The sequence below is a fragment of the Dysidea avara genome, chromosome 10, assembly GCF_963678975.1.
Source record: "Dysidea avara chromosome 10, odDysAvar1.4, whole genome shotgun sequence".
Taxonomy (NCBI): domain Eukaryota; kingdom Metazoa; phylum Porifera; class Demospongiae; order Dictyoceratida; family Dysideidae; genus Dysidea; species Dysidea avara.
Genome location: NC_089281.1, coordinates 29,302,585 through 29,318,739, shown reverse-complemented (window position 1 = coordinate 29,318,739; position 16,155 = coordinate 29,302,585). Strand labels below are relative to the sequence as shown.

General features: G+C 36.9%; 1 pseudogene; it reads right to left on the bottom strand.

Moving 5' to 3' along the window:
- Nucleotides 1-11,283: 11,283 nt before the first annotated feature.
- Nucleotides 11,284-16,124, bottom strand: LOC136236271 (ATP-binding cassette sub-family C member 4-like; annotated as a pseudogene).
- Nucleotides 16,125-16,155: the final 31 nt, after the last annotated feature.

Below are 16,155 nucleotides of genomic sequence, written 5' to 3'. Positions count from 1 at the left end.
ATGTAGTTGGTTATTTCAATGATTAAAGGATTCAGGGGTGTATGAGTCCAGATTACTATGAAATCAGAATACAAATTATACCTCTTCCAATGCATCCCATAGTTGGTGATCTTCTAGTTCATGAAATGGGTCCAAGTTATACCTCACAGTTCCACTGAACAGTCAAGTTATCATTAGAGCTTACAAAGAACAATTTAAATTCCTTAATATCCATCTTTCTACCAAAATAAACACACGGGTTCATCAAGGTGGCTACTACTTGCTGGTTTCGAATGAGACTTGACATGTTTGGAGCAGTTTAGTGTCACATTTGTGGAATTTGCTGCAATTCTTTTAGCTGATGGTAAAGAATGTAATTGTTATGAAATACTTCTAATGATGTTCTGGTTTACTTAGTCCTTGATCCTGTATTAGTAGGACTTTTACTAGTTTATGCTGTCTCTTTGAGTGGTAAGCTACAATATACACTATTCGCACTAGTGCTGAGGTGGAGAATCTGGTAACTGAGACATTTTCCATTGAGATGTTCAGAGGAAATACAATCAATTACTTATGGATAGTATCAGTGGAGAGGGTCATGTCAACCTAGAAAGTGAAGCAGAACCGGAAACTGTTCCACATGACAAACTCTTCAATGGCCTGACAAAGGAGTGACCAAACTTCACAACACTAAATTTAAATATGCCATTGATTATCCCTATGTGTTAAAGTCAATATCTTTTAAAACTGAATCATGTGAAAAGGTTGATAACTAATTACTATTAGACTGCGACAAGTTGTGTGTATACATTATATATTAGGTTGGTATTGTGGGTAGGACTGGAGCTGGCAAGTCTTCATTGTTGTCAGCATTGTTCAGATTAGCAGAACCAGAAGGAGTGTTTGAAATTGATGGAATACAAATAACAGACATAGGACTACATGATCTTCATAAATTATTCCACAGGTGATGTGCTGTGTATATTGTAGTGAGATTTAGAGACTGGACTATGAGTTAAATAAAATGACATTTAAAACATCTACCTTAAATCTAACTCACCCAGGGCTTCAAGTCTCTGTATATTTTGTGAAGCACATAAGAAATAATGATGACAAGGATCGATAACCAGTGTGGCCACACAGGCAGTCGCAGCAATACCAACAAGGTGTAATCAAAACTAAAGGAAAATCAGATATGATTTGTTTGCTATAATTAATATGTTGCCCCTGTTGGGCTTTGCTATAATGCAGTGGCAATTAATTTAGCAGGCAACTTAGCAACTTACGGTGAAGAGTTCTAAAAGTTTGTATGGCAACACAGCATCTATAAACCCAATGTCCTTAGAAAATCTTCACGTCCTACAATAGCATACAAAGTCACTGTTAATATTGTAAATAAATGCATATAAGCTAGGACTTACATACCTACTGGGTTAGTATCAAAAAACAGTACTGGAGCTCATAGTATCAAGAGTAAATAATAGAGAAGAGAGTATCCAATTGCCATATACCATATTAAAAATGATCCTGTTAAGTCTTTCTGCATATTTCAGTAAAATTTAGGGTATCATAGAAGTGTTCATATCTAGTAATCATCACCTTCAACACTTACACACAATACAAAGCCTGTGTGCACACCACTTGTTAATAGACTAATTTAACACCTTCTTTGAAAATGTTTTAACAAGCAGAGTGGACTTTACAGGATCATTTTTGATATGGTATATGGCAGTTGGATACTCTCTTCTCTATTATTTACTCTTTACTCTTGATAGTATTGATCTAAACATTTTACTGTGAAAACTATGAGCTGCAGTAAAACAAACTAAGTAATGCAATACTGCTCTTAATGTTATTAGTATGCCAGACATTCCAACCAGTCCACCATGTATTCCAATTTTTTGGTTTGTGATATAAAAGACTTAAATCTTCAGAACTCTTGATGGATGCATTAACTAGTCCAGCAAGCAAGTCTCCTCTTCACCAGCCCCGGCCTTTGCAATACTTGAGTTTATATCCATTCCTTACCATTTAGCTATAGCCATCAATCTGTACTAATCACTGATACCTGTGTTTACCAGTAAAATATTAAGACAATCTAAGATAATAAAAGTGCTGACCTCTACAGCTCATATCAACACAATGAGTGCAGTTGTTATTATATGACTTTCACTGCCTACTTTTGTGAATAATAAGGAAGTCCTGTTTGAAATATATAGCATCATGTGCTTATTGTTCCTCTGGTATCACACTAATAAAATAGTAGAAGTGAGTCTATAGTCAAGACAAACAAAGTAACTACAAATAAGGCTGCGTAAAATTCTTGGTTATGGAATATTTGTAGTTAAAGTAATAGTAGAATGAGTTACATGTATATTGCAAATCACAGTGCATGTATATTCCTGAGTGATCATTCCACACTTATAGGGTAGTGCTCTGGGGTAACGCTAAATTGTGTTGTTATCAGCACATCCTTTAACTATATGTAACCATTGTGGCCTGTAAGAATGGCAAAAACTACACCCCTATCACATAACAGGTCTTATCAATAGAACTGATATCTTGATTCTGAATCTTATATAATGAAGCCAATTAAATGTAGAATATGGCCTGAAAATTTTGAACATACGAACCACTATGTGGCTGCTTGGTGCAGCTCCAACTTAATCTCATATATAAAACTATTCTCCTTTACTCTTCCACTGTGTAACGATAGTAATGATACATGGTACTAGAATACTACAGTCATGCATGAGATCAAGGAAAAATGGCCTCAACATTGTCAACAATGAGGTGGCTTTATTATTGTGTACACCTTAGCTATGTTATAGGGACTTCCACGGTACACGACAATAAAGTTATGCATGTAAGGATGTGCAAAATAAATGTATGCCTACAAGGCTACGTAGCTATCCTTTAGTGCTAGGTAAAGCATTTTGGCTGACATATCTTAAGTCCTTTTCAAAAATGAGTGCATAAATGCAATCCTGCCTGTAACTATTGCATAGTAGCATTATGTACACTCATAACCTAAAAATCAATGTTATGTTAATACAGTTATAAAAGTACCTACATAAACTTTTAATGATAGAAGTTAAGATACGTATGTTATAATATTATTATATAATGCAAGATCACAGTAAATCAGAGTTCAGAAGTATGAGTATGATATATACTTAGGATAACAAATTTATGGTGCTACACAGTAAATTTCTTTATTAATTGTATTGTATAGTTATTTATATAATCTTCATTTAGTGAACTCTTCCTACTAGACTGCGACATGATCAATACAGGTAATATCGGGAGTTAATATATTCATAGGAGAGAGTGACTACATGGTGGTATATATGGTCTGTACCAAAGCATTGCTGCAAGTTCTAATCATATCAAGAGTAAAAATACTCTTGATCATATGTACACCACTATCCTGCTTCCAAAGTACTGTTGATGAGGTCAGCCTTCCTTCTAAGAGAAGTCTGTGGTGTTATTTGCAATTGCAGTGGAGCCTTTACTCAGTAATATTATATGCACTGAACCTTAAAATCAATAATAACTTAACAAGAGTAAATAATAAAAGTGAGACAATGAAGTTAAGACACTCTCTTTATTGTTTACTCTTGATAGTATTATAGTATAAATCACTATCAAGAGTTAATAATAGTGAAGAGAGAAGGTATAACACTGCATAGGCCTTATAAAATGATCCTGAAAGAGTGACTCACTCCCATACTGGAGTTAGACACTCTGATGGTGGTGAGAGTGTGTAACACTGCATCTTGAGAAACTCAAAGGAATCCTTTCTGCTAATTTGTAGTATTCTCTATAGGTGAAGATTGTTTTAATTACCTAACACTGTATAGGTCTGAATAACTGAAATGATCTTCAGAGGTGTAAAATGTTTACAAGTAAATGTGATGATTGTACACTGAGAGAACAGTACTCTCCCTCTACTATTATTAGCTAACTCTTGATATCATAAATCATGTATTACTTCAAATTCATGCATGTGAAAATTAAAATAAGAAGGTCAGTCTCAATCTGCATGCACATGACACAGAAAGTTTGAAACTAACTTATCACTGTGTATGGATATAGCTAGCCACACCAATAGCTACACTGCAAATTTTACACCACAGCCAGCCATGCTCAGGCAGCCTTTTACAAAGTATTTCCCATGTATCAGGCAGGATCAGACAGCTCAATATGCTTATACTAGTTCAGTCAAATTGTTACCAAATTGCATGTATCTTAGAAGTTTAAGTTTGCAAAGAATGTTGTGGGGGTGAGGGCTCAGGCCCCCTTGAGATAGAGCATAATATATACATGCATGCATGCTCAGGACCTTGTGCTTTGCATACTGCATATACTAGCAGATGTATCAACCTGTTACCACCTCTTCTCCATACTTTAAATGCACTTGTTAGCACCCCTCTGTAAAATCCTATTAAAATAGGTGTTGGTTAAAATAGTCTTAATTGTGATAGAACAATATCAAGACACACGGTAGTGTGTCGTGCGGCCCAAGAAGCCGGCGCGTAACACCCGTGAGTATATTGACAGGAAGAAAGAAAACGCAATTTTCGCACCTCCGTAGCTCTGTGCTTCCTTGATGAAACAAGACGATTTTTGCTGTGGACATGCCCCCCAACTGCAGCACTCTACATTCCAAATTTGAGCGAAATCGCTTCGCGCGTTCCCGAGATATGCGACTTCAAAAATTGGCTGAGTTTCTTCGTTTTTTTTCTTCTTCTTCTTCTTCTTCTTCTTCTTATTTTTCTTTTTCTTGTCGCACACTTACAAAAACTGCTATAAAACTCGAACGCGTTATCCGATTGCCTTGAAATTTGGCACACAGAAGGGGGGTATAAAGGCGCATCTCGGTACCAACTTTGGCTGGAATACCATAAACAGACAAAGAGTTATGAGCGATTATGCACGAAAAATAACACCAATATGTTGTCACGCCTACAGGGTAAACCGCGTATGGGAAGAAGCTGAAAATCGGTGGGTGAATAGGTTAACTATTGAACCTCAAACCTTTTGTGGTTTGAAAGAAATCGAGCTAAAAACCAGGAAGATACAGCGAAAAAATCAACAGTGTGTAACAATTACGCAATCGAGATTAGCTAATTTTTAATATTTTTATTTTATTATTATTATTATTATTATGCTTGCCACGCCTACCAGGTAAACCGCTTGGGGTAATGCTTTCAAAATCGCTGTACAGATGGAGTTATCATCTTAGAAAGGCTCTTCAATGGTGTAGAAGAATCAGACTTAAATCCACGGAGTTATAACACGAAATCCAACTTGGTGTAGCAAGTGCGAGATCGAGATACTCTAATAGAGCAGTCATCCTAATAGAGCAGTCACCCTGAACAGAATTAAAGAGATCAGTTAGAAATAAGTAACCTGTATAGAGATCAGCTACAAACAAATCACCCTGTAGAGAGTTCAGCTACAAACAATTCACCCTGTTAAAACATCAGTTAGAAGAAGATTTCTTGTAGAGAGTTCAAATACAAACAAATCACCCTGTTGAAAGATCAGCTAGAAGATGTCACCTTGTAGATAGTTCAGTTACAAAGAAACCACCATGTAGAGAATTCAGCTACAAACTAGTGACCCTGTAGATACATCAGCTAGAAGAAGTTACCTTGTAGAGAGTTCAGCTACAAAGAAACCATTCTGTAAAGAGCTCAGCTGCAAACAAATCACCTATACAGAATTCAGCTACAAACAAATCACCCTGTAGAGAGATCAGCTAGAAGAAGTTACCTTGTAGATAGTTCAGCTACAAACAAATCATCCTGTAGAGAGATCAGCTAGAAGAAGTTACCTTGTAGATAGTTCAGCTACAAACAATTCACCCTGTACAGAGCTCAGTTAAAAGAGGTTTCCTTGTAAAAAGTTCAGCTACAAACAAATCACCCTGTAGAGAGATAAGTAAGAAGAAGTTACCTTGTAGATCGTTCTGCTACAAACAATTCACCCTGTAAAGAGATCAGCTAGAAGAAGTTACCTTGTAGAGAGTTCAGCTACAAAGAAACCATCATGTAGAGAATTCAGCCGCAAACAAATCATGTATAGAGAGTTCAGCTACAAACAAATCTCCCTGTAGAGAGATCAGCTAGAAGAAGTTTCCTTGTAGAGAGTTCTGCTACAAACAAATCACCCCGTAGAAAAATCAGCTAGAAGAAATCACCTCATAGAGAGTTCAGCTTCAAAGAAACACTCATGTGAGAGTTCAGGTACAAACAAATTGTCCTGTAGAGAGATCAGCTAGAAGAAGTTACCTTGTAGAGAGTTCAGCTACAAAGAAACCATCATGTAGATAGTTCAGGTACAAACAAATCACCCTGTAGAAAGATCAGCTATAGAAGAAATCACCTTGTAGAGAGTTCAGCTACAAAGAATCTATCGTGTAGAGAGTTTAACTACAAACAAATCACCCTGTAGAAAGATCAGCTATAGAAGAAATCACCTTGTAGAGAGTTCAGCTACAAAGAAACCATCATGTAGAGAGTTCAGCTACAAACAAATCGGCCTGTAGAGAGATCAGCTAGAAGAAATTACCTTGTAGAGAGTTCAGCTACAAAGAAACAATCATGTAGAGAGTTCAGCTGCAAACAAATCACCTGTAGAGAGTTCAGCTAGAAACAAGTCACCCTGTAGAGAGATCAGCTAGAAACAAGTCACCTTGTAGAGAGTTCAGCTAGAAGAAGTAACATTGTAGAGCTACAAAGAAGCTACCATGTAGAGTTCAGCTGCAAACAAATCACCCTGTAGAGAACTCAGCTACAAACAAATCGCCCTGTAGAAAGATTAGCTAGAAGAAGTTACTTTATAGGGAGTTCAGCTATGAACAGATCACCCTGTAGAGAGTTCAGCTACAAACAAATCACCCTGTAGAGAGTTAAGTTACAAAGAAACCACCATGTAGAGAGTTCAGCTGCAAAAAAAATCAATCACTCTGTAGAGAGTTCAGCTAGAAGAAGTCACCTTGTAGAGAGTTAAGCTGCAAATAAATCACCCTGTAGAGAATTCAGCTACAAACAAATCACCCTGTAGAAAGATCAGCTAGAAGAAGTTACCTTGTAGAGAGTTCAGCTACAAAGAAACCACCATGTAGAGAGTTCAGCTGCAAACAAATCACCTGTAGAGAATTCAGCTAGAAACAAGTCACCCTGTAGAGAGATCAGCTAGAAACAAGTCACCCTGTAGAGAGTTCAGCTAGAAGAAGTCACATTGTAGAGAGTTCAGCTACAAAGAAACTACCACGTAGAGAATCCAGCTGCAAACAAATCATCCTGTAGAGAGTTCAGCTAGAAGAAGTCACCTTTTAGAGAGTTCAGCTACAAAGCAACCACCATGTAAAGAGTTCAGCTGCAAAAAACTCAATCACCTTGTAGAAAGATCGGCTAGAAGAAGTTACCTTGTAGAGAGTTCAGCTACAAAGAAACCACCATGTAGAGAGTTCAGCTGCAAACAAATCACCTGTAGAGAGTTCAGCTAGAAACAAGTCACCCTGTAGAGAGTTCAGCTAGAAGAAGTCACATTGTAGAGAGTTCAGCTACAATGAAACTCCCATGTAGAGAGTTCAGCTGCAAACAAATCACCCTGTAGAGAACTCAGCTACAAACAAATATGCAGTGAAAAAGATCAGCTAGAAGAAGTTACCTTGTAGAGAGTTCAGCTACAACGAAACCACCATGTAGAGAGTTCAGCTACAAACAAATCACCTGTAGAGAGTTCAGCTAGAAACAAGTCACCCTGTAGAGAGATCAGCTAGAAACAAGTCACCTTGTAGAGAGTTCAGCTAGAAGAAGTCACATTGTAGAGAGTTCAGCTACAAAGAAACCACCATTTAGAGAGTTCAGCTGCAAACAAATCACCCAGTAGAAAGTTCAGCTATGAACAGATCACCCTGTTGAGAGTTCAGTTAGAAACAAGGAATCTTGTAGAGAAATCACCTAGAAGTATCGCCTTGTAGAGTTCAGCTACAAACAAATCACCTGTAGAGAGTTCAGCTACAAACAAATCACCCTGTAGAGAGATCAGCTAGAAGAAGTTACCTTGTAGGGATTTCAGCTACAAACAAATCACCCTGTAGAGAGTTCAGCTACAAAGAAACTATTCTGTAAAGAGCTCAGCTGCAAACAAATCACTTGTACAGAATTCAGCTACAAACAAATCGCCCTGTAGAGAGATCAGCTAGAAGAAATTACCTTGTAGATAGTTCAGCTACAAACAAATCACCCTGTAGAAAGATCAGTTAGAAGAACTTACCTTGGAGAAAGTTCAGCTACAAAGAAACCATTTTGTAAAGAGCTCAGCTGCAAACAAATCACCTGTACAGAATTCAACTACGAACAAATCACCCTGTAGAGATCAGCTATAAGAAGTTACCTTGTAGATAGTTCAGCTACAAACAAATCTCCCTGTAGAGAGATCAGCTAGAAGAAATTACCTTGTAGAGAGTTCAGCTACAAAGAAACCACCATGTAGAGAGTTCAGCTGCAAAGAAATCACCCTGTAGAAAATTCTGCCAGAAACAAATTGCCCTGTAGAAAGATCAGTTAGAAGAAGTTACCTTTTAGAGAGTTCAGCTACAAAGAAACCATTCTGTAAAGAGCTCAGCTGCAAACAAATCACCTATACAAAATTCAGCTACAAACACATCACCTGTAGAGAGATCAGCTAGAAGAAGTTACCTTGTAGATCGTTCAGCTACAAACAATTCACCCTGTAGAGAGAGCAATTAGAAGAAGTCACCTTGTAGAGTGTTCAGTTACAAAGAAACCACCATGGAGATTTCTGTAATCAATATATGTGACCGGATTTGCGAAAAGGGGTCTTCCACACACATCCAATTCCGTAAATGTTGGAGACCATAACTCAGTGTTCAAGTAACATAATTATTAACCTGAACATTTCACCATGTATTCAGCTATAGTGGTGCTCACCACTGCCCAAATATCAAGGCAATAGCTCTTTCCAATCTGAAGTTATCAATTGTCAAAGTTGGCAAATTGGACCCCTTTTCGCAAATCCGGTCACATATGTATTATACAGTATATATAATTTGTACATTTACTGATAAAATATTTAAAGTACATCTACTTCATCTTTTCTTCTTCCTGTAGTAAAGAAAAAAACATAGGTTAAAAAAGTCCCAAAGCTGGCCATAGGCCGGCTTTGGGGTATACAAATACAAAAAGAAATGAAATCTAATCCAAAACAGCCAAGCTGTAAAAAAAGTGTGCGGCCCTCAGAAAGGCTATGGTGAAAAAAGATGTGAAATCCAAGGTGGCGGCCAAGAAATGGCTGTGATGGTAGGTTAGTGGTAAAAATTTTAATAATGACAATTCAGGTGAATTTTTGTGCCGCTTCACAAAAATTCACCTGAATTGTCGTTATTAAAATTTTTACCACTAACCTACCATCACAGCCATTTCTTGGCCGCCACCTTGGATTTCACATCTTTTTTCACCATAGCCTTTCTGAGGGCCGCACACTTTTTTTACAGCTTGGCTGTTTTGGATTAGATACATCTGACTGCTCTATTAGATAGTATTATCAAGTATGTAAATAATTGGTTGCTGGAGTACCTCCCCCAAGATCTACCACTGTATAGCTAACTATATCACATTATTACAAGTCTATATCATAATGGCAAAGATCTATGTCATAATGAAAAAGTCTATATCATAATGGCAAAGGTCTATGTCATAATGGTAAAAGTCTATATCGCAATAGCAAAGGTCTATGTCATAATGAAAAAAGTCTATATCATAATGGCAAAGGTCTATGTCATAATGAAAAAAGTCTATCACAATGGCAAAGGTCTATGTCATAATGAAAAAAGTCTATATCACAATGGCAAAGGTCTATGTCATAATGAAAAAGTCTATATCGCAATGGCAAAGGTCTATGTCATAATGAAAAAGTCTATATCACAATGGCAAAGGTATATATGTCATAATGGTAAAAGTCTATATTACAATGGCAAAGGTATATATGTCATAATGGTAAAAGTCTATATCACAATGGCAAAGGTCTATGTCATAATGAAAAAGTCTATATCACAATGGCAAAGGTATATATGTCATAATGGTAAAAGTCTATTTTACAATGGCAAAGGTATATATGTCATAATGGTAAAAGTCTATATTACAATGGCAAAGGTATATATGTCATAATGGTAAAAGTCTATTTTACAATGGCAAAGGTATATATGTCATAATGGTAAAAGTCTATTTTACAATGGCAAAGGTATATATGTCATAATGGTAAATGTCTATAATTATCACAATGTCATAATGGCAATGCTGCATAATTATGGTATCATATATAGTCTATATCAAAGTATACATACTTATCATGATGACAACTACTGTGTATATCACATGCAATGGAAACATCACACTATTAATAATAACAAGGCTGTAATTATAAGCAACATCACCATTACCCTGCAGCCCACCACACCATGATCAATAATGTAAATATATGGCATAATTATGGCACTAATCATCCTTCATACCCTTAGGCTGATAATTGCTGTGTGGTTGTGTTTACTGCTGTTTATTTACCTACATACTGTTAGCTATATCATTGTGTCTAAACATAGTTACAGCCTGCAATGCTACCACACAATGGAATTGTACTTTTTCTTGGTGGCATATCCTTTATTTTCTGGTATTGGATTTTTATCCTATTGAAGGTACTGCCATCTTTCACAGTGATCAGCTGCACGCAGCCACAATGATTTGTTCTCCAAGTTTCAATTTCATCTTGTAGTATATCATGTTATCATTTTAGGACATATGGCCCAGCTCATATTATAAAAAACAATCCAGATAAGTTTCTAGTGAAATACCCTGCTTCTTTTATCATTGAGGTCTGCTTTTGGAAACTTCAGCAGCCATGCATGTCTTAATCCAGTACCATGATTCATCCTCATTAAACACTATAATTTTAGGACTGTTTAATGGATGTATAAGCTTCATTACTTGCAGGCATGAGATTCAATACTGTAGATATGAGAGCATGCACTTGCACCTCAACTTGTGAGAATCATGCAGGAGGTGCAGTGACAATGCATTATGTGGTCTTCCATGGTCGGGTATTCAATACAACGTAATAGTAGCAGGCCCTCACAATTGTAATTGCATGTATCACTTAAGTTTACTGTATGTGCATCTTTTCCATCCACACATTCTGTGTTGGTCGTGCACTGTTGTACTTGCCCCATTTGTAGATTGCCCCATTGGTGGTTGTACTTGGTTGTAGGTAAATAATAATAATAACAAGGAGTTTAAATAGAGATAAATATAGTTGCTACTAGATGTTATACAAACCCTAAAAGTGCCTAAAGTGGTATCCTAGTGCGTTCTGTGTTTGGGTTAGTATGTACATACTACAAAATTAGATGTTAGTGTGTTAGTTAGTTAGTTTGCTTGATCAGTTATTTCTTGAGCTTTTCTTTTGCAATAGCAATTTCTTTAAGTCTTTCTGCCTCTACAGGACCAGTTCTCTTTACCATACTATGAAACACTGACTGCTGTTTCTGTAGGAGGTTGAATGGTGTATCAAACTCTATCACTTTACCAGAAGATAAAACCTACAAATCAACAACATCTACACAATTATTCACTATCATCCTAACCCACCAGTACTCTATCGGAGTCCATTATTGTTTCCAGACGGTGAGCAATAGTAAGGATAGTACAATGGTTGAACTTCTTGCGGATCATCTCCTGAATTATACCATCCGTTCTGTACTCAATACATGTCATCATCATACAGCTCTCACTTCTCATAACATCTTAGTAACTCACATTAGGTCAACATTTGCAGTTGCTTCATCAATCACAAGGATCTTGTTCCTCCTCAATAGTGCTCTTGCCAGACACATCAACTGTCTCTGACCCGCACTAAAGTTAGAACCACCTTCGGACACTTGTGATTCTAACCCATTTCCTAAGTTTGCTATAACCCCTTTCAGTTGCACCTGCATGGGTGTAAACATGTAGTAATATACTCATAATATTATTGTGTGCATACAGTGGAACCTCGAACCCCTTGGGACCAGGGATGGTCCATTAGTCTGAAGAGTTCATATCTCTGAAACTGTGTATTAAATAACATCAAGAATTTTGTTTTAAATTTTCAGCATTATCAACTACCCTAATAGAACAGTCACTACTCTAATAGAGCAATCATTTCTGTTGTTTGGTTAACCAAGAATCCAGATAGATGGGATCCGGTTTCACTGTATGTAGCTTAAAGGATTAACTGAGGTGTGCAGCAGAAAATGCATAAATGTTGTCTATTGAATGCACCCAGAGTATGAATCATGTCATGAAATGTGCAACATGGCAGCGTTGGTGTTGATAATAATATTTATGAACCAAATCAACTATTACCATGTCATCATGCATTATTGTTTCCACATTTGATTTACATTTTTAGTTTAGTGTATATAGCTCACACCAGTTGGAGTTTTAGCTATAAGGCAATTTCTACCTCTTCTAATGCATCCCATAGTTGGTGATCTTCAAGTTCATTGAATGGGTCCAAGTTATACCTCACAGTTCCACTGAACAGTACTGGGTCCTGTATCATACACACACTAGTCTAAATCTCACTACAATATACACAAAACATCACCTGTGGAATAATTGACATCTTTTTACGAAGATCATGTAGTCCTATGTCTGTTATTTGTATTCCATCAATTTCAAACACTCCTTCGGGTTCTGCTAATCTGAACAATGCTTCCAAGATTGAAGACTTGCCAGCTCCAGTCCTACCCACAATACCAACCTAATATATAATGTATACACACAACTTGTCACAGTCTAATAGTAATTAGTTATCAACCTTTTCACATGATTCAATTCTAAAAGATATTGACTTCAACACATAGGGATAATCAATGGCATATTTAAATTTAGTGTTATGAAGTTCAATCACTCCTTTGTCAGGCCATTGAAGAGGAGGAGCTTTGTCATGTGGAATAGTTTCCAGTTCTGCTTCACTTTCTAATTGACCATAAGCCATGACTCTCTCCACTGATACCAGCTAGTGCAAATAAATGACAACGTTTCTTCTGAACATCTCAATGGAAATGTCTTACCAGATTCTCCACCTCAGCACTAGTGCGAATAGTGTATTGTAGCTTACCACTCAAAGAGACAGCATAAACTAGTGAAAGTCCTACTAATACAGGATCAAGGACTAATTGTAAACCAGAACATCATTAGAAACATTTCATAACAATTACATTCTTTACCATCAGCTAAAAGAATTGCAGTAAATGCCACAAATGTGACAAAAACTGCTCCAAACATGTCAAGTCACATTCCAAACCAGCGAGTAGTAGCCACCTTGATGAACCATGCTTTGGTGTGTTCATTCTGATAAAAATGGTGGACATTAAGGAATTTATATTGTTCCTTGTAAGCTCTAATGGTAGACAGTCCTTGAATGGTTGCTGAAATGTGGGAATATACTGGACTACGAGCTAAACAAAATGCAGTTTGAAATATCTAGCTTAAATTTTAATTAACTTACCCAGGGCTTCAAGTCTTTGTATATTTTGTGAAGCACGTAAGAAATAATGTCGAAACAGAAGCAGTGAACCCACAATAATGATGACAAGGATGGATAACCAGTAGTTGGCCACGCAGGCAGTCACAACAATACCAGCAAGGTGTAATCCAAACTAAAGGAAACTCAAATATGATTTGTTGTTGCAATTAGTATGTTGCCCCTGTTGGGTTTTGCATAGTTAGCAACTTACAGTGAAGAGTTCTAAAAGTTTGTATGGCAACACAGCATCTATAAACCCAATGTCCTTAGAAAACCTGTTTAGCACACGTCCTATACAATAACATACAAAGTCACTGTTAATTGTAATGCATATAAGCTAGTACTTACCAACTGGGTTAGTATCAAAAAACAGTACTGGAGCTCGTAGTATTGATCTAAACATTTTGCTGTGCAAGCTACGAGCTGCAGCAAAACAAACTAAGTAATGCAATACTGCTCTTAATGTTATTAGTGAAGCAGAGACTCCAGCCAGTCCACCATATATTCCAATTCTTTGGTTAGTAGTAAGACTTAAATCTGAAGAACTGTTGATGGATACATTAACTAGCCCCGGCAAGCAAGTCTCCTCTTCACCAGCCCTGTGTAATACTTGAACTATTTATAATAATATCCATTCCTTACCAGTTAGCTAGCCACCAATCTGCACTAATCACTGATGCCTGTGATTACCAGTAAAATATTAAGGCAGTCTAAGATAATAAAAGTACTGACCTCTACAGCTAATATCAACACAATGAGTGCAGCTGTTACTACATGACTTCCACTGCCTTCTTTTACAAATGATAATAAAGTCCTGTTTGAAATAGCGCCGTGTGCTCGTTGTTCCTCTGGTACCACATTTGTTATTTTCTGTAGAGCGAAAGTTTTGTGCAAGTATATAAAAGGATCCTTATTACTTTGTTATTGCTAGTTGTAGCCCAAACAAACAATCAAAGTAACTGGTGATGACCAGCTAAGCTAAGGACAGTTGCAACTCTATTACAATTATGACATGCTGAAGTTATGCATGTTTTATGAGTAGCTAGGTTAACATGGTGTTTTGATGACATAATATAGTAGCTGCTTTAGTTGACCCATTCTGTAAGAATGCTGATTTACTACTACTCTGCACATAAGCATCACTGCACCATTCTCTATATCTCTTATAAATCTATATGCCATATTTTGATTTGCCATTTTGCACAAAATTAATAGAATAATACACAGGCTTCTCACAAGTACCAATAGTGAGATATTATGGATACGTAACCTAAGTTGAATAATTTTAGTAAATTGCCAGTGCAAAAATCAGAGGTTACAGGTGAACTTCTGCAAACATTATGTAAATAGTGTCCAGCTAACCTCATTAGTAGTTTCAAGCTGACTGTGTACAGAAGCAAGGGAGTACATGGATGGGAGAGAATGGAATGGTTCTGTATCATCATCTGCTAATTCTTGTTCCTGTCTCTTTTCTACCAACTGGACTGTAAATGTATTCAAAGGTTGGCCATTTTCTTCTTCTTCACCTTCCCCTGCATCGTCACCATGATCTGTTCTATTATCCTCTACATCATCAAATAGTTCAGTAGGGTCAACACCACTTGATGTTAACTCCTCATAATTTCCATATCCTTGTACACACCCCTACTTAACATTCAGATAACAACATTATCATCACTTTGTCTAGCTCAACACACAAACCTCCTTCAGTACTAGAATACGATCTGCATGTTCGGCATATTGTAACTGATGGGTCACTAAGATCACCAACTTATCAGCTAACACTCCACATATACACCTTATAATCATAACACCACTAACATCTACAATCCATTACTACATTAAACATTCTATACCCATCAAACAGGTGTCTGCTCACTGCAGCATCTACTGCACTCAGAGGATCATCCAATAACATGATGTCACTGTCCCTGTACACAGCCCTACACACAACACATTACACCATTACTGCTTCTCACATGGTCTACACACACCTGGCAAGGTTCACTCTAGCCTTCTGACCACCACTAAGGTTCACTCCTCGTTCTCCTATCAAAGTCTCATCACCAAAAGGCATCTCTTCAATGTCCTAAAATCAACAATTTCATTATATATATAAATGTGATGAAAACAACTTATGTTTTATATACCTTCACAAGACAACAACACTCCACTACTCTGTCATACCAAGCCTCATCATAATCTTGTCCAAATAAAATATTGTCTTTCATTGTTCCAGAAAATATCCATGGATCCTGACTTGCATAAGATACACTACCCTCAATGTCTACTGACCCACCCAATACTTCTAGTTCTCTCAGTAGACACTGCAGTATTGATGACTATAGTAGTAGTAAAGTATGATGGAGATCAGTTAGAGTAGTCAACTAGTAGACAACACACCTTTCCTGATCCCACTGGACCAACTACTGCCAGTAACCTGTTTGACTATATCATCATCTTATAATCTCACTTGGCTCTCTACCAACTAAACACCTCACCTGATCTACACTGAAGTTGATGTCTTTTAAAACAACTTTCTCTCTATCCTACAAACATACACATATGAAGATA